Here is a 24,939-nt window from a genome sequence, read left to right as displayed (position 1 = left end):
AGCTTCCCTGTGCCTTCTCAGTCTACATTCCTGGGTCAATATGGGATCAACTCCTTTCCATTAAAAATATTTTAATTTTTTGGAAATATATGAATAGAAACCATTTTTAGAATATATTAAGAAAAGAAGAATCATAACTAAGTGGTTGTAGATTCATTTTGCATCCATGGGACATAATACTACATAGTGCCTTGCTCAGCCTTCATTGCTGGTATGCTGGAGTCTCACTTCCAAAGAGCTATTGTGTAGCCTGCTTTCTCTTTTTCTGTGTGTTTGAGATATTTGGATATAGCAAGTGACATATGATACCTTCTTCAGTTCCAGGCTGATGCCTGGATCCCACATCCCCAGAGTAAATATTAATGATATTATCCTTCTAAATTTGAAAAAGAGCTCAAACAACCGAATGCTCTCATAAACTATCCCCTCTGCCTTGGTAAATCCCTCTCATCTTCACTATGTGGTGGCACTTATCAGACGTGATTAGAATTGTCTGTTTACATATGAACTTGCTTTGTAGAATTGCAGAAATAATTAGACTCCTAAGACCTTCTCATCTTCATCCTTGCTCTCCAGGACCTATATCTCCCCTTACCCATTTCCCAACTCCTCAGCCTATCCTGCTGTTTGTGATAGTTTGCTGAGAGATCAGCATAATGGGTTTCATATTTGAACCTCTTCCTAGGAAAAACTTTGAAAATTACTTTCCACATTTACTTAAACATAACTTAGACATGGGATTTTTAGGCTTTGAGAGCCACAGCTATCAGAATAGTGATCTGTCTGGTTCTCTCAATATTTATTGCATGGCTGAATTCTTAGGCCACTGCATTCCCTGGAGGGGAAATCCATTGTCTGGTGGCCCCACCATGGGTTCTGCTAGGTCTCTTGATCCATTTGTCTTTGGATGCTTCGCTAAGTTCTGTTCAACTTCTCTTCTGCTGCCTCTCCACCGATGTTCTCTTTTTAATGAGCCCGTGCCTAGTGCTTCCCCACTGGGTCTTGGCTGGGCTGCAGAGCTGGAGGCAAGAGGCATCAGGTTTTATGTGTGTGATGCTTTGTTTTGAACAACTAGAACCGTTTGTGAAATGGCTCCTCTGTGCATCTAAGGCCTCGTGTGCATCCAAAGATGAGCTGTAATCTGCTGAGTCTGTGCAAGGCATGCACTTCCACAGATGCCAGCTCCTCAAAGTAAAGAAACTCAGCCTTGTTTCCACTGGGTGACCCTCTTTTTCCGGTGAAAACCTGATAGCCAGTGTCTTCTCTCCTCCCTACAGGTCACCAGCCTGATCCCTTTTACAGCACGAACAATTTCTCAGTCAACCACAGACAATAACCAGGAGAAAACTAATGTACTAGGGTAACAATTCTCTAGCTCTATTACCTTCTCAAAGGAAAGTCTGGTGTTTCTATGTGGTTTCAAAGAAGGACCCCAGCAGGGTTGAGGCATAAATGCCAAGATCCATGAGCTGCTTCTTTACTTAGCTTCTGTGGACTTTTGTGGTTTTCCTTTCTTACTCCTTCACTCTCTGGATAACTTTGCATACCATCAGAATCTTCTTTGGCTCAAATGGTTAGAAATTTGTCCAAATGGCTAAGCAAACTGGCCGGTAATGTGCTCTAACCATTCACTCTTTCACAATCAGGTGGTGGTCCAGAACTGTGGTTGTCAAGGGAAAGGCACCATTTTCTGTGCCTCTCTATATTATGGGATGTCCCTGCTGCTGCCTTTATAGAGCTTTATTTATTCTTGTTACGGAGTCAGTGTGAGCATTAAATGTGAGGGTACATATAAAGTGTTTAGCATGGTGTCCGCTCAGTATTGCTTTTATAGATATACAAATTGAAGCTGAAAGAGATAGAGGATGTTTCCCAAGGTGTTGCGTTAAGGGACAAAGCTCTGATTAATCCCCAAGACCACCATACCCTCCATGTTATCATTGCAATGGCAACTAGATCCATCCATGAGTACTGAAAAGAACAGTTTAACTTAAGAGTATAAATGCTTTTCAACCAAATATTCGCAAGCACTCCTAGTCTCTTTTCAGCATTAAAATGATACCTTGTCTTCATTTAAATAGGCAGGCACCCTCAGATGAATCATCACGCAGCATGCTTTAAGATTTCCACTGCAAAAGAGCAGCCTTCACCAAATTCTCCGCTGGCAGGGATATCTTTTAAAATGTCAAATCTCTAAGGGAAGAAAATAGATCCATCTCTATTTCTGTCTCCTAGCCTAACAAAATCCAATTATGGTAGTTATAACCTCTCTTCTGCTTACCATCAGGATTAGCCAGGATTGGACTTCAGGATGACACATGACTCAAGTGTCCCGATGTTACCTTTTAGAGCAGGGCCTTTCTGACTAATTTTTGGCCAAACTTTTGAGAAATTATTCTGAATATATAATGACTCCCACCAAAACTCAACTGCATTTCCATTTTTCTCCTGGCTGAACGTAGCTAGTTGAGTTAATAAAATGATCCCACTGCTTTGTGTGTGTGTGATCCTCGAACCAAAAGATTCCTTTTCACTCTAGGATTGTTGTCTTTCATTAAAGCCAAGACTTTCAGAGGAAAGAAAGAGATACCTATCACACCTTGGGATTTAGCATAACTTGGGATAGTCATTATGCTGATAATTAAATGATTTCCATTGCAGAACTAACCTTGGCTTATTTTTTTTAAAAAAAAATCTGGAAAATATAGACCACCAAAAAGTTAATCACTAGTGGCTGGAGAGACAGCTCCGTTATTAAGAGTACTCACTGCTCTTCCAGAGGACCTGGGTTCAATTCCCAGCACCTACATGGATGCTGACAACCATCTATAACTCAAGTTTCAAGACCTCTGATGCCCTCTTCTGGCCTCATAGTGCACATACATGTAGACAAAACACACATACACATATTTTAAAAACATGTTTTAGTTAACTCCAATTACCAAAACAAATTAACAGTCTGATTTGTTCCCCACCCAGATGTTAACGAATTTCGGAATAACAATCACTCTATATTCAATTTCCTATTTTCCATCTGTAATCCTATATGATAAATACTTTTGTTATACATTCTTTGAAGTATTATTTTCAAAGTGTGTGCAGAATTTAGCGGAGTCAATGATAAGATTTTCTCAATTATGGTTGGATGTCTTGGTGGTTGCTCAACTTATGGTATGCTAAAATAGAATATGTAGTTGGCAGTGTGGGTGAATTTTTGTGGTCACAGCTATTCATGAGGCTGAGGCCAGAGCCAGAAATCACTTGAGTCAAGAGTTTGAGAACAGCCTGGACAACATTAAAAGGCCTCACCTTAAAGAAAATAAAAATTTAAAATACAATGATGTGAATTTTCTGTATTCAGGATTCTCTAGCATCAAATCTTCAGAATAGAATTACTGTGTCAAACTCTTAAACATTCAACTTCTTAACAACTCATTTCTTATTTCCTTCATCTTGTAGAACAAAATGAGAAAGGGGGAACACTGAGTCAATTCCTTAAAACTTGTTACTACACAGCTAAAGTCATTTCTGGTCCTAGCTCATTCAACAACTTGAACATATATATATTCAATAATTTGTATATTCAACAATATATATATATTCAAATTAAGGTTGATAAGTTAAAATATATCCCTTCCCAAACTGACTTTCTGCACATCTCTTCTTGCACAGCCCTCTGTCTTTGTCTCTGAACCAGTTTATCACATGACCAGAGCTGTCCTCTGAGCTCAAGTCCACCTTTGGTCTGTATTCCTTGTGTTCCCTCCGTACTCACTTCCCTAAGGAATACCTTCTCCTAATTCTCTTACCAGACTTGGGTCTATTTTCCTGGAAATCAGCTCTTTTCAGTGATTATGGGTATTGCCCCATCTGATATTTCCAATTTAACAAATACCTTTCATATCGTTATCCAGAAAAAGAAAAACTATAAAAAATGCCCATTTTGCAGTCCACACCAGAAAAGAAATTTAAGACAAGCGTCTCTCTGTTATTTATATTATATTGTATAAAAATGCTCAGCCAGCCTCTAGCTGTAGACACCTGCTTAACAGGCTGGTTTTATTAAATGTTGATATATTTGGAGGTTCTCTTTTCCTCGGTGCCTCGGTGGAATTTAAGCTATGGGAATTCTAATTCTCTGGGTGACAGAGAGCCTAGAGGCACCCTATGTCCCTTTCCATGTTGTCAAGAATACACAATGGGTGCTGTCAAATCACCTTACCTGACTTTGACACATGAATATACCACGGATGTACTCTTTTAACTTTCTCAAACCCCAGGAAAATTGTTGGTTCCTAGTATGTTTTCCTTTGCAACAACTCATTTCTTATTCCCTTCATTTTGTAGAACAAAATGAGAAAGGGGAAATACTGAGTCAGTGCCTGAAATTTGTTACTACGCAGCTGAAGTCATTTCCAGTCCTAGATCACAAAAAAATTAAAAACAGTAAAATGTTATGGTAAATTTCAGACCAGAATATTTGTCAGTTAGGGTGTGATCAGAAATGATTTCCCCATCTATTCCCAAATTAAACTGTGCTCAGATCAGTTTACAGTCTAAAATGTTAACAAATGATACAGGGAGCACCTTCTACTAGAACTCACACCATTAAGGATGGAACAGCCTGTGCTGATCTGATCTGGTTGCTAAGTACCCATACTTTATGACTCAGGGGCCCACAGAGATCTGAGGCGCCAGCTGCAGTTGAGACAGAAGATTCAGGAAGCTGCAATATCAACCTGTTGAAGATGAATGTAGGCACAAAGCTGCCCTGGAAATGTTTAAGCGCTTCAGACAAATGAAGCGAGACAAACTTATTCAACATTGGAGTGTTGTGAGGTAACAACCCAGTCAGAAGCCATCTGGAACTTACCTTGAGCTGCCAGAGGGTATTTCAGGCAAAAGACAACTAATATCTCCCAGACTGTGTAATTCCTCTTTTCTTTTGCCTTATTCCCAAATAACATTTATTTAAAGGGAATGCAAAATGATTAGGTTCTCAAGCTTGGTGTAGTTTCTGTGTATCTGTGTGTGTGTGTGTGTGTGTGTGTGTGCGCGCGCGCGCGCGCATGCAAGATTATGTTTTTCCTTTCTTTGGCTACTAGGTTGCCTTATTTTCCTCCCTTCTTATATTTTGTGTTTTAGATCCCTTCCCTCACATATGACTATATTATACATGTGTATGATGTGATTTGATATGATATGAAGTTAATTATATAAAGGAAGTCATATTTGTCTCAATAGGGGCCCAGAGAGTAACCTCAGTTCGTGTCCAGCCACTAGCTTGTGAGTCAAGCTTGTTGTTTTCTGGGCATCAGGTTTTTTCCTCTTATAAATGTGGTATCTGTGAGCAAGGCAACTAAAGTATGAAAAGCATACTTTATTGTAGTGACTTAGTCCACTCTTTGGTCATATGTAGTAGCTAGTAATGGCTATTTCTATATTCCTTTCTGGAGGTTCACAGTTGATTAGCATCAACTATGATCTATCTAGACAGGCCAGTTCTGAGGAGGAAGCTGTATCTATGTATTGTCCTGGAAATCCTGTGCTTTAGAATGGCTTGCCATCCTCCAGCTTTGTCATGGAGTCTTCAACACAAGTAGTTAATTTTGAGAGTCTAACAAAGAAGGGAAAATGTGGTGGCTAGAAGCTGTTTGAAGGGTAGTGGAGAGCAAGATTTAAATGTCTGCTTTTCCATTTACTGTACAAGACAAGTGCTCCCTTCTATTTCAATGCTATCATCTGAAGACTAGATGCTTAATGACAGCCGACTGTATCTGGTTAAAACTTCAGGGCTGAATTTATCCAGGAGATGTACAACATGGGAATCAGAACAAGTTTTCCACGAGTGCTTGAAGTTTGAAGATTAGGATCTGAAGACTAGAAAGGAGAGTCATAAACAAGGAGGACTAAGAGAGTCTGTAAGTCTCTACTGGTCTTTCCAGCCAAGACTCTCTCCATTGAGGGGGTTTACAAAGCCATCCTACTGTTGGTCATGCCATAAAACATCTCAACACTTCAGACTCTCCCATGTTGGACTCAGTATAAATGAGTCCCATGGGATGGTCTGTTCTAATGGAAAATGTGATACGTACCAATCAAACTAAAAGCCTTAATGCACTTAAGGAAGGTTATTATCCTCAAATACTATCACAAAATAGTGCCAATATACATTTACCCAAACATCTATAAGTTCATGTTTCCATTATGTTTGCCCAATGCCTCATACTATGTGAGGAAGTTGGAGCCCACAACCCACTAGTTCCTTCTATTTTCAAAGAGACTTTAGTTGTAACTTTCAGACCATATAGAGAATAAACTGTCACTTTGCCTTCGAATTCTTTGTATAAACTTGCACCCACTCAGTGTTCCTGGTTTCCTTGCAGCTCAAGGTATCAAATTGTCTCCATTTTTGCCTCTACTATTGATTTTATTTCCCATTTCCTCTGTATTTTTAAATTGAGGCTGATAGTGTTTCTGCCCACATAAAATTTGCAAGAAACTTATGAGCCTCATTCTACTACATGTGAGGCTCCTCTAGAATCTGTCCAAGATCATCCCACCTCAGCTTTTAGCTTCTTTTGAGACACTTTAAAAGTCCCTCTGAGAATACCCAAAATCGTCAGCCCTGGCTAGGCTGATGTTCGCTATGTACTCCAGGCTGGCTTGAAACTCACATAAATCCCCTTGTTTCATCTTCCTGAGCAGTGCATTTACAGGAGTAAGCTATATGCCTAGTTACTTTAAAATTTTTTTAATTTATGATTTCATATTTAATCTTAAATTTGTCATGCAACTCAACATATCTGTGATGTGCTAAGAATAAGAGCATGTGACTTAGAGAAAAGCTATTGTTCTGTCTACCATGGCTCCAATCCTGTCAAATTTCCATACACTGATGCCACCAGTTTTCTAGGCCTGCTAGGAAGTAAAATAGAGCCGATTCAGTCTAGTAAGTGAAGGTTCTGGAGAAATCTCTCCAATCTCAACTATGCTTTTCTGGAATATTCAGCCTTTGTCTACTGTGATACCTAACAACAGCTGTGCATGTAGAATCATGCATGTGTGCAATGAAGAGCTCAGGGAAGCTAAGAGGGAGCATGTCAGGGACAAGGACAGAATCTCTAGTTAGTGGAAAAATACAGACCCCCAATAAGATGGGGAACTAGATCATCTTACAGTCAGGTTGCCTAGCAATAGGACATTGAGTCAGAGCCCTTGACCCTTTCACCCTGTAAACATCCTATACAAACATCATGTTAGTTTGCCCACCTTATACAGATGACAGCTTCTTGCTCCCCCCCCACCCTGTGGAACTATATAAACCTTTGTGGAAGAGAAATAAAGTGGCACCTTGATCAGAATCTAGACTTGGTGTCTTTTCCTTTGTATTCTCCTGTTCCTACATTCCCTCCTTAGGGTGGTCGAGAACCCATTGAAGCCCTGCAGGCGGTGCAGGAACAGATTTTCTTTTTCTTCTAAACTATCTCTAGTTATCATTGATTCTACCTTTCTTGAAGGATGTTAAAACACATGAACTATCATGTGCTTTAAAGAGGACAAGCATAATACTTCTTAAATCACCTTTAAGTTCAAAGTATGTTATGTTCTGAAGATGTCATAGTCAACCTGAACCAAATTTGGAACATAAATGCTAGTGATTTAACTATGAATATCTACTCATTCCCACTAAATATTATTTTGTTCATAGATTCTGACATAACATACCATAGAGTAGGTCAAGCCTTATAATGATTGAATAAAATAATAACATTTATCCTATGTTTGAGTAATATCATGAATATATCATGTGAGTCAGCAGCTGCTTCTTAATTACCAAAGCATTAAGAAATAATTGTATCTCTTTTTAATGATTAAATTTGTTGATGATTTCATACATGTGTGACGTATGTTCTGTTTACTCTTCTTATTCCTCCACACTCTCTCAACCGCTTAACCTGCCATCTCATATTATGAATATCCCCTCTCAGGGGCGTGGCATTGGTTTGTGTCTCATCTTCACAGCAGACCACCCTGCACTTTACAATCAGGACACACTCTCATTCTAAGCATCTGTTTGAAATCTTGCTAATGTGAAGAAATGACGTGGACATTCACCCCACAGTGTTGGCTGTGCCTTGCCCCTCTCCTGGAGTCTTAGAAGAGAAGCATCATCTTTAATAGTGCAGGTGCCTGATACTGAAAGATTTTTACCAATGGGGCTAGCATAATGGGGTGCACTAGTGATCTGATTTTCATCCCTCATGTCCGTTTTCATTCCCCTGATGCCAATGCTGCTTTTGTTTTCTATCCTGATTCTCATTAGTTCGTTGATTTGTTTTGATTGGTGGAGGCAAGCTGCTTCTCTTCTGCATGGTAATTTGTATGAAATCCAGAGAGTGGAGTGACCTATAGCAGAGGCATATATATGACTGTATTCAGACCAATGGGATTTACTTTAAGAAAAATGATTACAATTTCTATTCCCGAGTTTCTTCACTTTGTCTTTGCTGTTAAAGTTCTACCTATTTTAAATGTATTGTAAATTATCTGCTCTAGATTTACTTCCTGGTGAACTAGAGGAAGTAGACAGTTTTCATTCTGTAAGTTAACCCCTGGTAATTTTGTAAATATAATGCCCTTGATCCAGCACTGGTTTACAGAAAAGAATGCAAGCAACCACACTTGTATAGATTTTGAACACGGGATGAGAAAATAAGCCTGTTTATCTTCTGAAACGTGAGCCTCCAACTTCATTGTTTTGTACAAAACAATATGGTTTGGGGCTTTAGAACTGCTTCATTGATTTTAGCCAAAATGTATTTTCCACTAAGAGTTTAATACGTATTTAAAAACTGAAGATTTGAGTCAGGACATGAAACTTCAATTTGATGTCCTCTAAAGCAGTGCAGATTTTGGGATCTTCCCCTTGGATGGAAATACACAGGGGGTGAATCTGGTCAAGCTACTTAAAATACAGACCCATGTGGCCCAGAGAATACAACCACTGAAACGTAACCTTACTTGGGTATCAGCTGCAAGATCTATGTTAGTCAAAAGGATTTTGCTTATTAAACAAATATGACATTATGTAACTACACTGATATAGTAATTGCTACTAATATGTAAGTCTAAGACCATAGCTTTAGGATTGCGTGTTTATAGAATATATATTAAGATAAGTAAGTAAACAAATGGAACAATTATATTCTGTATAAAATAGGTTTTTACCTCTTTAAGCACCAACAGTCAACTGGCTTTAGTGTTGAAAGTAAAAAACAAAATAGATTGTCATCAAAGGACATGTCCATCAAACTGCTTTGCAACTGTTCTGGAAAAGGGCTGCATTGCCTCTGTAACGGGGCCCTTTGTTAGTTACCTGGATTTGTCAGTGATTCACAATGGATCTCTGAATCACAATGGGTCACTAATGAAGACACAGTGACAATGAGTTATTCTGCAAAGAATATTTATGGCATCCTTGTTGTGTACAAGCTGCTTAACATGGCACTGATGTTCACACCAATTTTGGAGCATGGGTCTCAACCAAAATACTGAACAAGTAGCTACAGCAAATTTGCAGGAATCTTAGAAGATTCAATACAGACTGATTTAAAAAAAAAAAAAAAAAAAAAAAAGGCCAATTTTAGACTTCAAGCAAACAGTAACATTTAATTCCGTAAGGTTGAATTCAGTACAGCATCAACTATTCAATTCAAGCAAAGAACTGAATGATGAGATAGGTACTATTTTCAGTGACAGAGGAAGCATAAATCCATCAAAACACAAACAACAACGACTTGTGGATAGCAGCGTATGTTAATATTACTAATGGAATTCATGGTTTTAGATTCTGCGATTATTCTTCTCGGAATTTAGCCTCGTAACCAACTGAAATGATCAGAGATTTAGACATAAAGATGTTTGAAGTCACTGTGATATTATCTATAGTACAAGGAAATTGGCATCAACATAAATATTCAATGATCAGAGTGGATAAATAAATCATGCCATATTCTTTTATTGAAATGTCTTGTAATTACTAAATAACATGTAGTTTAAATGAATTAATAGCATAAAATGTTCAAAATATAGCATTAAATTAAAAGATAGAATACAAAAAGACTTAGTGTGACATCAATGTTTTAAAGGGAAAAAGATATTGTCTTAGTTGGGGTTTCATTGCTGTGAAGAGACACCATGTCCATGGCAACTCTTATAAAGGAAAATATTTCATTGGGACTGGCTTCTAGTTTCAGAGATTTAGTCCATCATCGTCATGGTGGGATATGGCAGCATGCAGACAGACATGGTGCTGGAGATGGAGTTGAGAGTTCTACATCTTCATCTGTAGGCAGCAGAAGGAGACTGAGAACTATGCTGAGCATAGCTTGAGCATATGAGACCTCAAAGCCCACCCTCATGGTGACACATGAGACCTCAAAGCCCACCCTCATGGTGACACATGAGACTTCAAAGCCCACCCTCACAGTGACACATTTCCTCCAACAATGCCATACCTTCTAAATAGTGCTGCTCCCTATGAGCCAAGCATTTGAACACATGATTGTATGGGGACCACTCCTATTCAACCCACCATAGACACTAAAATATTAAAGGCTATTGTCTTCAACAGAGGGCCTAGAAGTCTATTTTGCCTTCAGAAGATTCTTGGGGTGGATCTCCCTGAAGTGTACCTGAGTGAAAATGAGCAGGATTCAGCAGAGGGTGAGTCTGACTTACTGATTGGGAACAATGGATTCATCAGACTCATCTACATTGTCTTTAGGGACGGGAAAAAAAAAAAACCTTTAAGGTTTTTGAAGCTAAAACTTTGTATGAATAGACCAGCCACTGGCTGGGATGTCCACTGAAAATGCTAAGCAGTAATGTGAATGTTTATCCTTTTTTGTAATTTTTGCTTCAAGATTCTTATACTCAACTATAAACTCCTGTCATGAAAAGTCATGAGAGTAGTCTTCATGAAGAGAATGAGTGTGCTTATCAATTAGACCCTGGAAAATGACTTCAGCCTTTCTGCATGTAGGGACACAGCAGCCCACTGAGTATCTGTACAGGAAGACTAGGACTGAGTATGGTTTGAGTATGTGGCCCTAAAGTTTATGTGTTGGAAGCTTGGTCCACGGTGTGGTGATGTGCAAAGTGATAGGACCTTTAAGAGTTGAAATCTGGTAGGAAAGTTTAAGCCCTTGAGGTTTCTGTTGTCAGAATGGTTGATTTAGCTTTCATGGGACCCCTAAAGCACTCAAGAAAGTGAATTACTAGAGCAAAAGAAATCCACAAACCACTCTCTCACTTCCCTTTAGGAGGTGTGATCTCATCTCCCTGCACACATTCCTGCTATTACAACTTTATCTATCATGTGGTCCTGTTCAGGATAGAACTGATACCAACACCATTCCTTAGACCCTTGGTAATTCTATCATATGAGCCAGTCTGTGGAACTGTAATGGTAAGGAAAATTAGGACAACATACAATAATATCTTTGCCCAACTCAACTATGCTGGCACCCTGATCTCAGAAATCTAAGAACTGTAAGAAACAAATTCATATTGTCTTTTAGCCACCAAGTTTACAGCTTTTGTTATAGCACCCTGAATGAGCTATGATGGTATAACCTTGCTTAAGAGATTCTCTGCAGCTAAAGCCAATTCAGTGGAGAGAGGAAGGCTATGAACTGCCAGCAGCTGTATTCTTGGCATCTAAGGCATGGATGTGTAGCCTTAGGGGAAAAAAACAATCTGAACAGATTTCTATCATATCTACCATGAGGGATTCTTACTAATGGTGAGGAGTTACCCACAATTTCCCCTGTACTATCTCTTCATCAGGAAATGTTTATGTATACTCCTATTTCTAGGATAATTTAGTAATAAGAAAATGCCTATTGTATGTAACAACAAGAAAAATGAAGTATTCAAGCCTTTGTATTTTGAGTTCTCATTTGAATCCTCCCAGTTCTAGAAAAATGAGAAGACAAAAGGAATCAGAGCATGTCTTTGTTGCTGTCGGACATTGTTCTCCATCTTATGGAATATAAGATGAGAGTATCACAATGTTTTGTGTTTTAGTGGCTCCAGGTTGGTTTCTGGTGTCGTTAGGAAGCCTTTCACCATTTTTGTTTGGGAGTCAATCAGTTGTTAACCAGTTATACTTCAGGTTATAGACAGAAGTCACAAAGAGTGATCAATTTGGGACTCCCTCCCTGGCCCCTGAATACCCATCCATATAAGTCAATCTCAAATTCTTCTCCCTGAGAATTTCCACAAATCCCTAGGCTCCAATTAACACTATCTGTCACTGGACTTCTGTGGCACTGGGTCACATAATCTTGTAGCCAGTAGTGAAAATAAATGTGTCATCTGTTTGACCATCCAGGCATAAAACTAAGAAGAATGGAGAGCAAAGGGCACATTTGGTCATTCACCTCAATTGAGGGGAGAAAAGGATGCTGGTAAAAGTGGCAAGCATGCATGTCCTCTACTACTCAAGGACTGTCATTCAAGCAGAGGACACTGCAAAGGTCTGAATGATCAACTGAGAGCCACTTACAGGTGCGTTCACATCCTTTCAGTCAATAAGTGCCGCCCAGGTTTGGAAATAACAATAGAAAAGCCAACTTTGGAATGTTATGTCAGGATCCCCAGGGTGGGTGTGCTATAGCTCTCATTCTAGAAGGTTTCTAACAACACCAGCTTTGAGTATGCCTCAAAAGTAGCAACAACTGAACTCGACCCCCGCTCACATCTGAAAATTACCTTGGAACATTTCTGAAGTCAGTAGTTTCCCTCAGTGGTTCTGTGTGGGGACAGCTGGACTATCTCAATCGCTCTGCGACATTGGCACACAACCAAATTGCATTTCCTGGCTTCCCTGGCAGTTAAGTGTGACCATCCTACATTTTAGCCAGTGAAAGATGAGCATAAACAGTGTGCAAGTTGGCCTTGCCTATAAGACTATAATTCTTCATGTTCTTTCTCCTTCTGCCTACTCAAGGCAGACACACATGATGACCTTGGAGACCCTATGCAAAATATGATGAACACAGAAAGCCAAAACTCTAAATTTTGAATCCCTCTTCAAATCAAGGACCCTACCAGTTATGGGTCCATTTTTCATCTTGCATGAGAACTATTACACCAAGCCACCAAAAGCTAGAGGTTCATCATCTCTAGCAATTCGAATTAGTGTGACAAATAGGGCCAGGTTTTCCCTGACTTGCATCTCATTACTCCCTCTGATTCCATTATTTCCACAGTAAAATAAGGATGTTCCTAGTAGGTAGTTCAGGAGGTACTGGGAGGATGTGTTTAGAGTAATTTCAGAGTGCTTGACCTGGGATAAGCTCATGATAAATGATGGATCTTTATCGGTCTTTCTTGTTCAGTGTCAGCTTTTGTTTGGCATTATGCAAAACATTCAACATATGTGATCTCAGCTAAATCAAAAGCCTGCAAAAAAAAGGCATTATCAGTTCACAATGAACACTGTAATGAAAAAAAAATGTATTCTACCAGCTCAATACTGTTCCACTTTCCATGCATGAGTCTCATAAATAACCCTATGAGCTAGGTGCAATTATTGTTCCCATGCACATGAAGAAAGTAAGCTTAGGTTTATCTTCCATCTTTAAGCCTATACAGCTATAAAGTGGGAAAATGTAATTCAAATAGGGATCTCTGGCTCCAGAGGCATCACTCTTCGCCACTGCTGGCTTGTCCCAGAGTGTCTGAAGCTTCCCAGGGACACGCCACATACTTGAGTCCTCTCTATGAGTACTCATGGTCTTAGAAGCCAAAGAGCAAGACCAAAAGGGACCACCTTTACAATGGGTCAGGAAATTAAATTTCAATATCATAAAGCAGAACTGAACTGGTACAATTTAGTCTTGGAAACAGGGGCCTCTGGATCAGTTTATGTTTAGATAACTTACCATGGATGTCCGGCATAAGTCAAAATGACTAATAGTGGATATCGGGGGCTATGAGTCAGCACAGAAATAGTGAAGATGGGATATCCAGGGAACCCCAAAACTAGGAAGTTGATGATTTCTCTTATAGAACTACTCTTGGCAAGAGTGACACTTTTGTGTGGGCTCTGTACAAATATGGCCTCGAGGTCAAATGCCTCCATGTTTGCCTGTATTTGTCTATCTGCAGTCTCATGTGCCTATGTCTGTATGCCCTGCGTCAGTCTGTACATACACCTGTGTCTGCTTCTGTGTGTAGGGGGGGAGGGGGGTGTCTGTTATGTGTGCACTTGGATACTATTACAGCAGCTGCCTGCCTGGCATTTTGTGTGGTGGCATTTACCTGGAATGAATATACTATGTCTTATCTTCCCAAAGCTCCAAACATATTTTTAAACCTCCCTAACCTCCCATTACCTTCCACCCTTCCTGGTTTCAGAATATGGACCTCACATTTAGTGCATTTCCTATAGGTTGGGCTTATATGATACTCACCATATAGTGCCACCAATTCTGAAAGGCTAACACAAGTCCCTTTAGTGTCTACTTACCCCACATTCCAAACTCTCACAGATTTGCCTACTGGGATGGCATTTGCCAAGATTTCCATCTGTTGTGAATCTTTGAATTTGATGGTACATTAATCCAGGCACTACCAACATAGCACGCTGGCAACATAGCCCGGAGACCCAGGATGGTGAGACTAGATCTTTGCTCTCTGTGTCTCTCTCATAGAGATGAGTCATCATGGAGAACCTGCAAAAGAGTCTGGTTCCTGGTTTGGGGGATGAGATTCTAGAACATTAGCAATGCCTAAAACTTTAACTGCAGATGTTGCTTGGAACGTAAACGAATCCATACAGCTGAATCTAATTTTCTCGTGAGGCTCATCATGAAGCTACAGCAATGTTGAATCTGCTTACCACACAGCTCTTCGATAAAAGGTTCATTTTTTTGCTTTCCCACAGGCAGAGATTTCTTTCTGCAGAATCTCTGCATTTAAATTATCCACCGGACATCATGGGATGATTGTCTAAAATATATGATTGAGTTTTATCATTTTGAGAGGGAGTTCATTATCTGCCTGCTGCTCGGCTGCAGTGTTAAAAATAGTACACACAGAATAAGGCATGTTGAAATCTATCATTACGTTTCTGCTCATGAAAAGCACTCTGCTATCTCATCCTTCAAGATTTACACAGCAAAGGATGGTTACTCTGTGGGCAATTAAAGGTATCACCCAGAGCTGATTTGAATAGAGAATGTTCCAGTACTATCTAGGCCACACAAACCATTTATTTAAGGATATATAAGTATCAGAGGAAAGGATTTTTAAATGCCTTTGTCTTTTAAAGTAGGATTATATACTAAATATTGTAATATATCATATTTGTCAAATATTGCATTAATAATGACAAATAATTGGAGCATAAACAATTAAATGCATACTCTTAACAGCTACAGTGCTCTACTAAGTGCTCTACATCCTGCATACATCTCTCGAGTACCAGTTCAATGTTAAGGCTGACACTAGAGAATCTGAAGCACCCAGGTAAGTCCCTTGGCTTCTCTGTTTCTACTTTACCTGAAAAAATGGAGAAATAACATACATACATACATACACACACACACACACACACACACACACACAAGTGTGTGTGTAGAATGGCTGTAGAATGAATAAAACCAGTGACTAGGCTTAAAATAAATAATTTCCCTGAAAAAACATGCTAGTTCATTTTTAAACTACTAAGGTGAACAAGTTCTTGGGTTCTGATATACAGCATAGTGACTATAGGCATGTTTTTTTTTAAATTCTTATTTATTTATTTATTTTAGTTTTTCAAGTCAGAATCTCACTCTGTGAGTCCAGGCTGGCTACACAGTAATCCTCTTACCCTAGCCTTACAAGTCCTGGGGATTCATTTGTGAATTGCCATGCCCAAATAATAGATAGGGGTAGTATAATGCCTAGTGGAAATTTGCTGACTAGTTTTAGTTTGTTTTTATGATGCTGAGTATGGCCAGACAAATACTCTACCACTGAACTGTACCCCTAGCCCTTAAAAGAGTACATCTTACGTATTCTCAATTCACAGTCTCTCTGTCTCTCTGTCTCTCTCTCACACACACACACATTAACTCTATGAGTTTGTTGGTTAACTTTATTGCAGTGATCATTTCACAAGGTGTGTATATCAAATCATTGTACTGAATACTTAAATAAATATATGTGGGTGTGTCCTTCCAGATCTTCTCCCTACTCACCCAACTTTAAGTTCTTTCTCCAAAAAACAAACAAATACCTGATACAACAACATACCCCCCAAAGCAAGAAAACAAAATAAAACAATACCCAAAAAGAAAACAAAAACAAACCAACCAAAAAAGCCCCAACCTGTAACCGGATAAAAGCACACATACACAAAAGCTGTGAAGTCCGTTATATGTTGGCCCAGTACTCCTGAACACTGGAGAAAACTGGTTTTCCTTCTCCCAGCAGGTATAAAGGACAGTTCAGTTGTTAACCTTTACCCTGGTAGCTAGGTTTCCTTTCAGGGGGTAATGAAAAGGGAAAAATTTATTCCAAACCTCCAAGGCTGTCTCCCAGGAAAGCAAGGAGAAGCAACAGTAGAAATATTCACATGGTTAAATGGGGAAGGGAGAGACAGGATTTGTCATGTTTAGGTTTTCATTCATTCATTCATTCATTCAGTTTTCAAAAATTATATAACAAAATAAAATGTACTAAGATAAAATAAAAACTATCACATCAAAGTCGGAAAAGACAAACCAACAGAAGAAAAAGAGCCCAAGAGAAGGCACAAGAATCAGAGAATCACTCATTTGCATACTTAGGAATCCCAAAATAAACACTAACCTGGAGGCCACAATATAAGTGCAGAGGACCTGATGCAGACCTGTGCAGGCTCTGTGCATGCTGCCTCAGTCTCTGTGAGGTCATATGAGCTTTGCTCATATAGATTCAGAGGGCCCTGTTTTCCTGGTGTCCTCCATATCCTCTGGCTCTTACACTCTTTCTGTCTCTTCTGTGGAGTTCCCTGAGCCGTGAGGGGAGGGATTTGATGAAGACATCCCACTTAGGGCTGGGTGTTCTAAGGTCTCTCACTCACTGCATAATGTGTGGATGTAGGTCTCTGAATTTTTTCCCCATCTGCTGTAGGAGGAAGCTTCTCTGATACTGGCTCAGCAGGGCGCTGATCTATGAGTATAGCAGAATGTCATTAGAATTCATTTCATCACTACTTTTTTTCTTTTTTAAAATCAGTATTAGGTTTTACCCTAGGTCCCTGGGCTATCAAATCTCAAGTTCTTGGTCACCCAAGCAGTGTTGGGTATGGGAATGGGACTTAAATCAAATCAGATATCGGGTGGTTACTCCCACAAGCTTTGTGCCACCATTGCCCTAGCCTATCTTGCAGTCAAGACACCACTGTAGATAAAAAGTTTGTAACTGGCTTGCTGTTTACTTTTCTCTTTTGATATAGTGCAGAGTACCTCACTATGCCAAAGATACTGCAATGTAGGAGGGGTGAAGGCTCTATGTGGGCACCCGCTTGATATCTCCATGTTCAAATATATTGAAATTTAATGTGTTATACTTCAATGAAACTGGAAAAATAGTCGGTTTTTTTTTTTAGGAGGCATACATTTATCCCTTTTACAAATTAAGGCATTTGAGAACTAATATATGTAAATTATATAATTACTATAATGTAAATTATAGAGTGTGCTTTGGCTTCAGAAGGCAAGAAAGAGGCAGGCCTGGTGCTAATCTGGTACCCCCCGCATTTGAGAGGCAGAGCAGGAGGATGTCTAGTTTGAGGTTATTCTGGGCTAATGAGTGAGACCTTGTCTAAAAAAAGTAAATAGGAGAGAGGTTAAAGGATTATATATATATTTAATTTTCATGTTATAGGCTGTATTGGGGAAATTGCAACCAAGAAATTTTCCATTATCTATGTGTCATTGTCGAGCCTGGGAGTGTTAGAGAGATAAAACTGTAGAGACAATCTGGGCTCCATTTTCTATCTCTAGCAATTAAGGTGAGTTGCTGAGTTGTATTATTAAATAAAATGTGTGGCTAGGACATCCATCACAAGTATGAAGAACTTCCCTTATCTGTTCCTCTAGTCTTAGTTAAGGTATTTCCAGCTAGTTTGGATGGTCAGGGTCTATAAAACACAAGTTCATAAAGTAGAAAGTTTTTGGTAAAATTAAACTACCAGGGACCATCTTAGTGTGACCTTTGAACAGTAAAGCCAGGTGTCTTCTGCTACTTAAAAACATCTCCTGAACTCATGGGCACAAAACACCAGGATTAGCTCAGCTCATTTCTCTGGTTGACAGAGTAAGTTAACTTCAGATGAGTGGTTCCTTTGGGCAAGGATAGTTTGGGATATTTCCAGCTGGTTTTAAGTCACAGATATTTGACATCTGAGTTTGCCTACTAGAGTTTGTTCACATGATGTATATGTTGGCTCCAAAGCAGTGGAAACACGCAAAGCATTTCTGGTGGGAAGAATGTCACCTTCTACAATATTTCATTGATGAAAGTAAATCACACATCCAATCAGATTCAAGAACTAGAAAAAAAAAGGCGTTCTCCCTTGATGAAAGGGGCTACAAAGTCATATTGCAAAGTGTAGGGCTAAGGTCAAAGAAAATTTATGGTCAGTTTTATAAGTGACCCAGATAACATGTATCCTATATTGTAGAAAACTAAAGAGAGCTCTCTTGAAAAAATTGAAGTTAATCTTGCAAATTGGCTAGGACCTTCATGGTCTTAAATACCTTTGTCTATTTTTCTGGCACCTACTTGCCTAATGTGAAGGATGACTTGTGTCGTTAGAATTAATCATTTGTCACATTAAAATAAGTGTGGCTGTGCAACTCACATTGATTCACCTCATATGATTGGATAGCAATTCTTTTAGAATATATGTGACAAATAATTAGCATGTTATCATTCCTGCTTTGATTTTATTGATTCGGTGGGAAGCTTTTCATACACTACTTCTGCACAGAGAGGATGGATTGGAGAGCCCTTTCTACAGATCTACAATTGTTAATCCTGGAATGTACTTCAACTAGCTAGGACAAGGATTCCTCGACAGTAACCACTGGGACTCTTACTTAAGTCAGAGAATTGTATCAAATCTTACAAAGATGAATATGCAAAATTCCAACACTCTAGTAATGACTTCTGTCATCTACCAAAGCTGGAGTCAAGACCCTTTGAAAGTGAATTTGTGAGCTTGTGATGTAAAGGCAGTTGATTGTTAATGCTTTCTACAGAGCAGCATACATACCAAATATAACAAATATAATTCCTCCTTAGAGATTTATTTATTTGGGTGTGTAAAGGTATGTGCATATGTGGGTGTACATGTACAAACTATATGTACTCATGGAGGCCAGAAGAGGGTGTCAGGTGTCCTTTGTCATTTTCTGGCTGTTCCTTTGAGTCAGGGTCTCTCCCTGAACCTGGGGCTCACATTTTCTTGGCTATGCTGCAAGCAAGGCTCCTGTGAAATATCCCACTTGTGTGGGTGCCAGGATCCAAACTTTGGTCCTCATGGTTGTGCAGCAAGAACATTTAACTCCTGAGCAATCTCTCCACTCACAATAACAAATACAATTCTCCAAGATGTGCATAGTAAACATAACCTTCAACGATTTAGAAAATGTCAGGGGCTTTCAAATTAAATTGTATCCAGAACATGAAAACGCCAGTGGTAGTCTGCAAAAAATGGTAAAATAAATCAATGACATTTTAAAAGGACTTAGAATTGATATTAATCTTAGTTGTCTCTGGATTGTCTATCTTGCATCACAAATGTAGAATATAGTATTTTCTTTTTTCTTCAAATCAAAACTATATGGAGAAGTAGGTAGAGAAATGGTGGAAGTTTATCAGAGATGATATAAAATGAGAGATGGAAACAACCCAGCTAATTCAAAATACTTAAATGTGATAGGGGGGAAAACTACTGGGGATCAGATTATGTAATCCTTCATTTCAATTTAAAGATCTTAGAGAAATTGTTTGCCCCAGTTTGGTCAGCTAACAGTTAAATAATTTTCTTCCTTTCAACAAATTATACTACGTTTGCCTTGGGGCCTGATCACAACTGTATAAGTCATATTCACCCAGTCTTTATGACCTCAATTTAACTTGTGTGAAATATTTTTAAATAAATTTTTGGATAATTTAACAGAGTGAAAGATTGTGGGATAATAGACATATTGGGTCTTTTGATTTAAATCTCAGTTTGCCTTCTTACCAGGTTTAAAGAAAGTACAGTTTGGGTTCCTGGAAATGACAGACGTGCCTCAACTCCTAAAAGCACGTGCTCTTACCTCTGTCTCTTACTGAGAGTTCCCACTGCTTCCAAATGGAATGCAAAGGCTATGAATTCAGGTGCACACTAAATAAACTTCTATTAGAATAATTTGTGTTGCTGGTTCTATAAGGACAACAACTTGGCCCTCGTAAAGATGAGATGCTGGAGAAGGAGGGTCTACACATCAGCCTTGGTCCTAGCGTTCCCAGAGTGTAGGGGCTTTATTTTCTTGCCCCATATTGTTATCTATTAGATAGATGATAGGAATGAGGGAAATAGAAGGGGGAGAAAGAATTGGAAAAGTGAGGAAGGTGAAGGAAATAAAGGATATGCATAACTTGCCAGGAACCTTGAGTGTGTGTAATGGCGGGGGCGGGGGGGGGGGGATTGTCAGGAAAAAATAGATATTAGTGCAATTGAAGGAGGTAAGAGCATTTTAAAATGATGATTAATGTCATTACTGGGACATTATGCAGAATGTTTATAGAGTAGACAATAGTCCTCTTTATCATCATCTTTTAAAATAGGTAAGCTAGGCCTCTGGATTTCTTACTTGACAGCTCATCTTCCCAGCTCATATTTTGGATGATGACTAGCTCACCCACTGTGGTGATGACCATTTGTTGCTGTCCTAGTCTCGCTCGAATTTCCAGGGCTGTATCGCCTCTGCACAGCCTCCTGTTCCTAACAGCAGCTGTTCACTCTGGCTCTCATTTCCCTGCACTCTGCAGGGTTGAGCTGTCATATCCCTCCCTGTTGATGTACAGGGATGAGAAGCGACAGTACAATAGTGCAGCTTAAAATATACCACCACGGAGAGAAATTAAAATATCAGGACTCAGGGAGGAAACACATTCTGTGGGAGACAAAGAAAATGAGAGGGCTGTGAAGTGTTGCTACAATTAAAATGTTAATTCTAAATCTGTTTTAACTGCAGAATCCCTCTTCTAATTTTTTTTTCTTCTGTGTGATCATATGGTTCATGTTCTGAATGTGTTAGCTTAGGCAACCAGCTTAAAATATGCTCTGATTAGTTCTGAATTATTCAGCGTTAATCAGGTACTCCTTCAACTTATCTCCTTCGTGTTCCGGGTCTCCAAAGTCACAAAGTTGAGTTTAAATGCTTCTGAATAAAATAATACTGAAGTGAAATGTTAACATGGCTCTACCATCAGCTTACCAAACAAGAAGCATGCTCGATGTGTTAAGACCCGGCTGCAGAATGGCAGTCTGGAAAGACAAGGGAAAAAAATTTGTAAAGACAGATGGAATCTATCAGAGGGTAGAATTCTGTCTGTTCAAAATGGTCTAGAAGCTACAGTGCTTGAAAACAGTACTAACGATGGGATGTGGGACCAAGACTGTGTTTTAGTAAAGTCAGAACAGAACAAGCTTCCAATATAGTATGATAACCCTGTCTTGGGAAAATGCTCTGGAAAGAGACTCTGGGGTTACCTGGGATATTTGAAATTACCAGAGATTCCTAGTGGAGAAAGAATATGATGCCATGATAGAGATGATTTAGACATGAGAAGTCCCTAGTCCTAGCCGCATAATTGGTGTGGCTTGCAGGTTTGAGTGACTGAACATCAGTTTTCTTATATCCCACTTTCTAAATAGTGCATACACTAGCATTTATTCCAAAAAAAAAAAATAGTAACGTTGATACTGGGTATTATTGCCTTTAGGATAAGCATTAAGTCATAGGGAAATACTTTGTACTCACATGGTTCTTGCATTCATGCACACTCACCTTTTGAATTAGCTTGTTAGGATGAGCTCATTCCATGAACGGAGACTCTTTTACCACATAAAATTAGGAATAGCATTTCCAGTTTCTAACTCAAACTCCTCTGTACCATTAAGAGAGAAGCGGTGATGGTGTTTCAGGATGATAGGAGAATTCTGAGGAATAGTGGGAGGAAGACTCAGTCTCAGAGGGGAGCTTTGGAGATCAGCCTGAGCTCAAATACTTTGCTCCATCCCTGACTTGATGTAAACATCCATGAACTAGGTCAGGGCCAGGCTTCGACATGCCTTTGTGACTGATGCTAATTGTCTTCCCAAGATTCGGAGTTGTGTGGAGAAATGGCATTCTATGCCTAAGAGCTGTGTGTTTCTTCCTGGGCCTGGAATGTGTCTTCCAGGCTTCTGAACACAGATCAGATTTTACCTTAATTTTTCTTTTCAGATGTGGCTATGCAAGTAATCCAGTGTAATGTGTTAAAATAGAATCTGAATTTCATGAACCAAAATAACTCTCTGCTGATGTCATAGCATTTCTAACTTGTTCTAAATGACTGCTTTTCTTGCTTCCATCTTTATAGTCTTTACCTGTTTGTTTATAGTTGAAATCTTAATCACACTAAACTTTATGATTATGCTAGCAAAATGCAGTATATTCTAGTAATTAGCCCCTCCTGGAGGTTTTTTTTGTTTGTTTGTTTTTGTTTTTTTTAAAGAGTGACAAAGTATCTTCTTGTTACTTTCATAGGTTTCCATCCTGTAGATGCTGCTGTGTGTCCCTCAGGTTTTCTGACACTCCCTGCCTATCCATTCCTGTTTTCAGCCTAAATTGCAGAATTTTGGAAAGGTGTATACCATCTCATCCGTTTTACAAACAGACGGGCTCAGGTTCCTTCCTCTTTGCCCTCGCTTCATCTTCCACACTTCATGCAGCACTAAGATTTCAACATCTTCCTTTCTGGAGATGCTTCTTGGTGAGTAACAGCTTCATTCTGGTCTACTTCATGGACTGTGAAAGCCTCGCCATTTGAAGTCTGTTCCCTTCGTCACTGGTCCATTGCTGCGACGAAACACCACGACCAAGGCAACTCTTGAAGAGGAAAACATTTCATTGGAAGCTTCCGGTTTCAGAGGTTTAGTCCATTGTCATTATGGCAGCCTACAGGCAGGTACTGGAACAGGAATGACAGCAACCTCCTGATCTACAGGCGTGGGGGACAGAGTGTGGGAGTAATTTTCTGGGCTTAGTATGGATTTTGAAACTTCAAAGTCTACCCCCAGTGACACACTTCCTCCAAAAAGGCCACATTTCCTAATCTTTTCACATAGTGACACTCTCTGGTGACCAAGCATTCAAATGAACCCATGGGGCCCATTCTCATTCAAACCACATTCCACTCCCTGACCCCCACTGTATTGTAAACATTTGTTGAAAATGCTGTCTTTTTTTCCAATGTGTATTTATGGACTCTATAAAAAATAAGATATTGTAGGTGTGTGCATTTGTGTCTGGGTCTTCTATTAACATATCTGTTTTTGTGCCAATACCATGCTGTTTTTATTACTATAGCTTTGTAGTACAACTTCAAATCAGGGATGGTGATACCTCTAGAAGTTCTTTTTTTTTTTTTTTTTTCAGGAATGTTTCAGCTATGGATGGTTGCCTGTAGACAAATCCAAATAAACCCATACTTATCACCCTGCACAAAACTCACCTCCAAATGGACCAAAGAACTCAACATACAACCAGATACACACGCTGAACCTGATAGTGAGAAAGGTAAAGTAGGGAATAGCCTTGAGCTCATTGGCACTGGAGAAAACTTCCTGAATAGAACAACATTAGTGCAGGCTTTAAAATCAACAATTAATAAATGAAACCTCATGAAGCTTCTGCACAGCAAAGGACACCATCATTCAAACAAAGTGGCAGCCTACACCATGGCAAAAGAGTTTTACCAACTACATATCCAATAGAGAGCTAATATCCAAAATATATAAACAACTCAAAAATTAGGTATCTAGAAAATAAATAATCCGATTAAAAATGAGGTATAGATCTTAGTAAGAATTCTAATTAGAGGAAGCTCAGATATCTGAGAAACACTTAAAGAAATGTTCAACATCCTTAACCATCAGGAAAATGCAAATTAAAACTACTTTGAGATTTCATTTTATACCTGTCAAAGTGGCTAAGATCAATAAAACAGTAAGCTTGCCAACAGTTCATGCTGGCAAGGATATAAAGTAAGGGGGACACTCATCCATTGCTGGTGGGAGTGCAAACTCATACAGCCACAATGGAAATCAGTGTGATGATTCCTCAAGAATATGGGAACTGATCTACCTCAAGATCTAGCTACACCACTCTTGGACATAAACCCAAAAGATGCTTCATCCTATCACAGAAACACATAATCAATCATGTTCATTGCTGCTCTATTTCATAATAGCCAGTAATTGGAAATGACCCAGATGTAACTCAACAGAAGGATGAATAAAGAAAATGTAGTACATTTATTCAATAGAGTATTATTATTCAGCCATTAAAAAAAATGACATCATGAAATATACAGGCAAATAGATTAGCTAGAAAAAACTCATCCTGTATGACCCAGAAAGACAAATATGGTATGTATTCACTTATATGTAGACATTAGATGTTAAGTCAATGATAACCAAGCTACAATCCATAGAACCAGAGAATATAGGTATAGAGTAAAGGCTAGAGGGAACAGGTAGATCTTGTTGGGTAAGTGAAATAGAATAGATAACTTTGGATGGGGGCCTAGGAAGGGAAGATCAAGATTGGAAGAGGCCTTGAAGGGATGCTT

The 24,939-nt window shown here is 39.1% G+C and overlaps 2 long non-coding RNA genes across 2 annotated transcripts; one reads left to right on the top strand and one right to left on the bottom strand.

Moving 5' to 3' along the window:
• Positions 1–787: 787 nt before the first annotated feature.
• LOC143268360 (uncharacterized) lies at positions 788–4,563 on the bottom strand. The gene is made up of 3 exons (XR_013044216.1): positions 4,223–4,563; positions 2,063–2,193; positions 788–1,019 (listed from the first exon to the last, which is right to left on the bottom strand). It is a non-coding gene; the product is annotated as an uncharacterized LOC143268360 (long non-coding RNA).
• Positions 4,564–4,689: 126 nt separating this feature from the next.
• On the top strand, positions 4,690–24,491 carry LOC121821906 (uncharacterized). The gene is made up of 4 exons (XR_013044215.1): positions 4,690–4,839; positions 12,401–12,576; positions 15,450–15,543; positions 23,745–24,491. It is a non-coding gene; the product is annotated as an uncharacterized LOC121821906 (long non-coding RNA).
• Positions 24,492–24,939: the final 448 nt, after the last annotated feature.

The sequence above is a fragment of the Peromyscus maniculatus genome, chromosome 13, assembly GCF_049852395.1.
Source record: "Peromyscus maniculatus bairdii isolate BWxNUB_F1_BW_parent chromosome 13, HU_Pman_BW_mat_3.1, whole genome shotgun sequence".
Classification (NCBI taxonomy): domain Eukaryota; kingdom Metazoa; phylum Chordata; class Mammalia; order Rodentia; family Cricetidae; genus Peromyscus; species Peromyscus maniculatus.
Note: the sequence above shows the minus strand (reverse complement) of the source record. Positions and strands in the feature narration are given on the sequence as shown.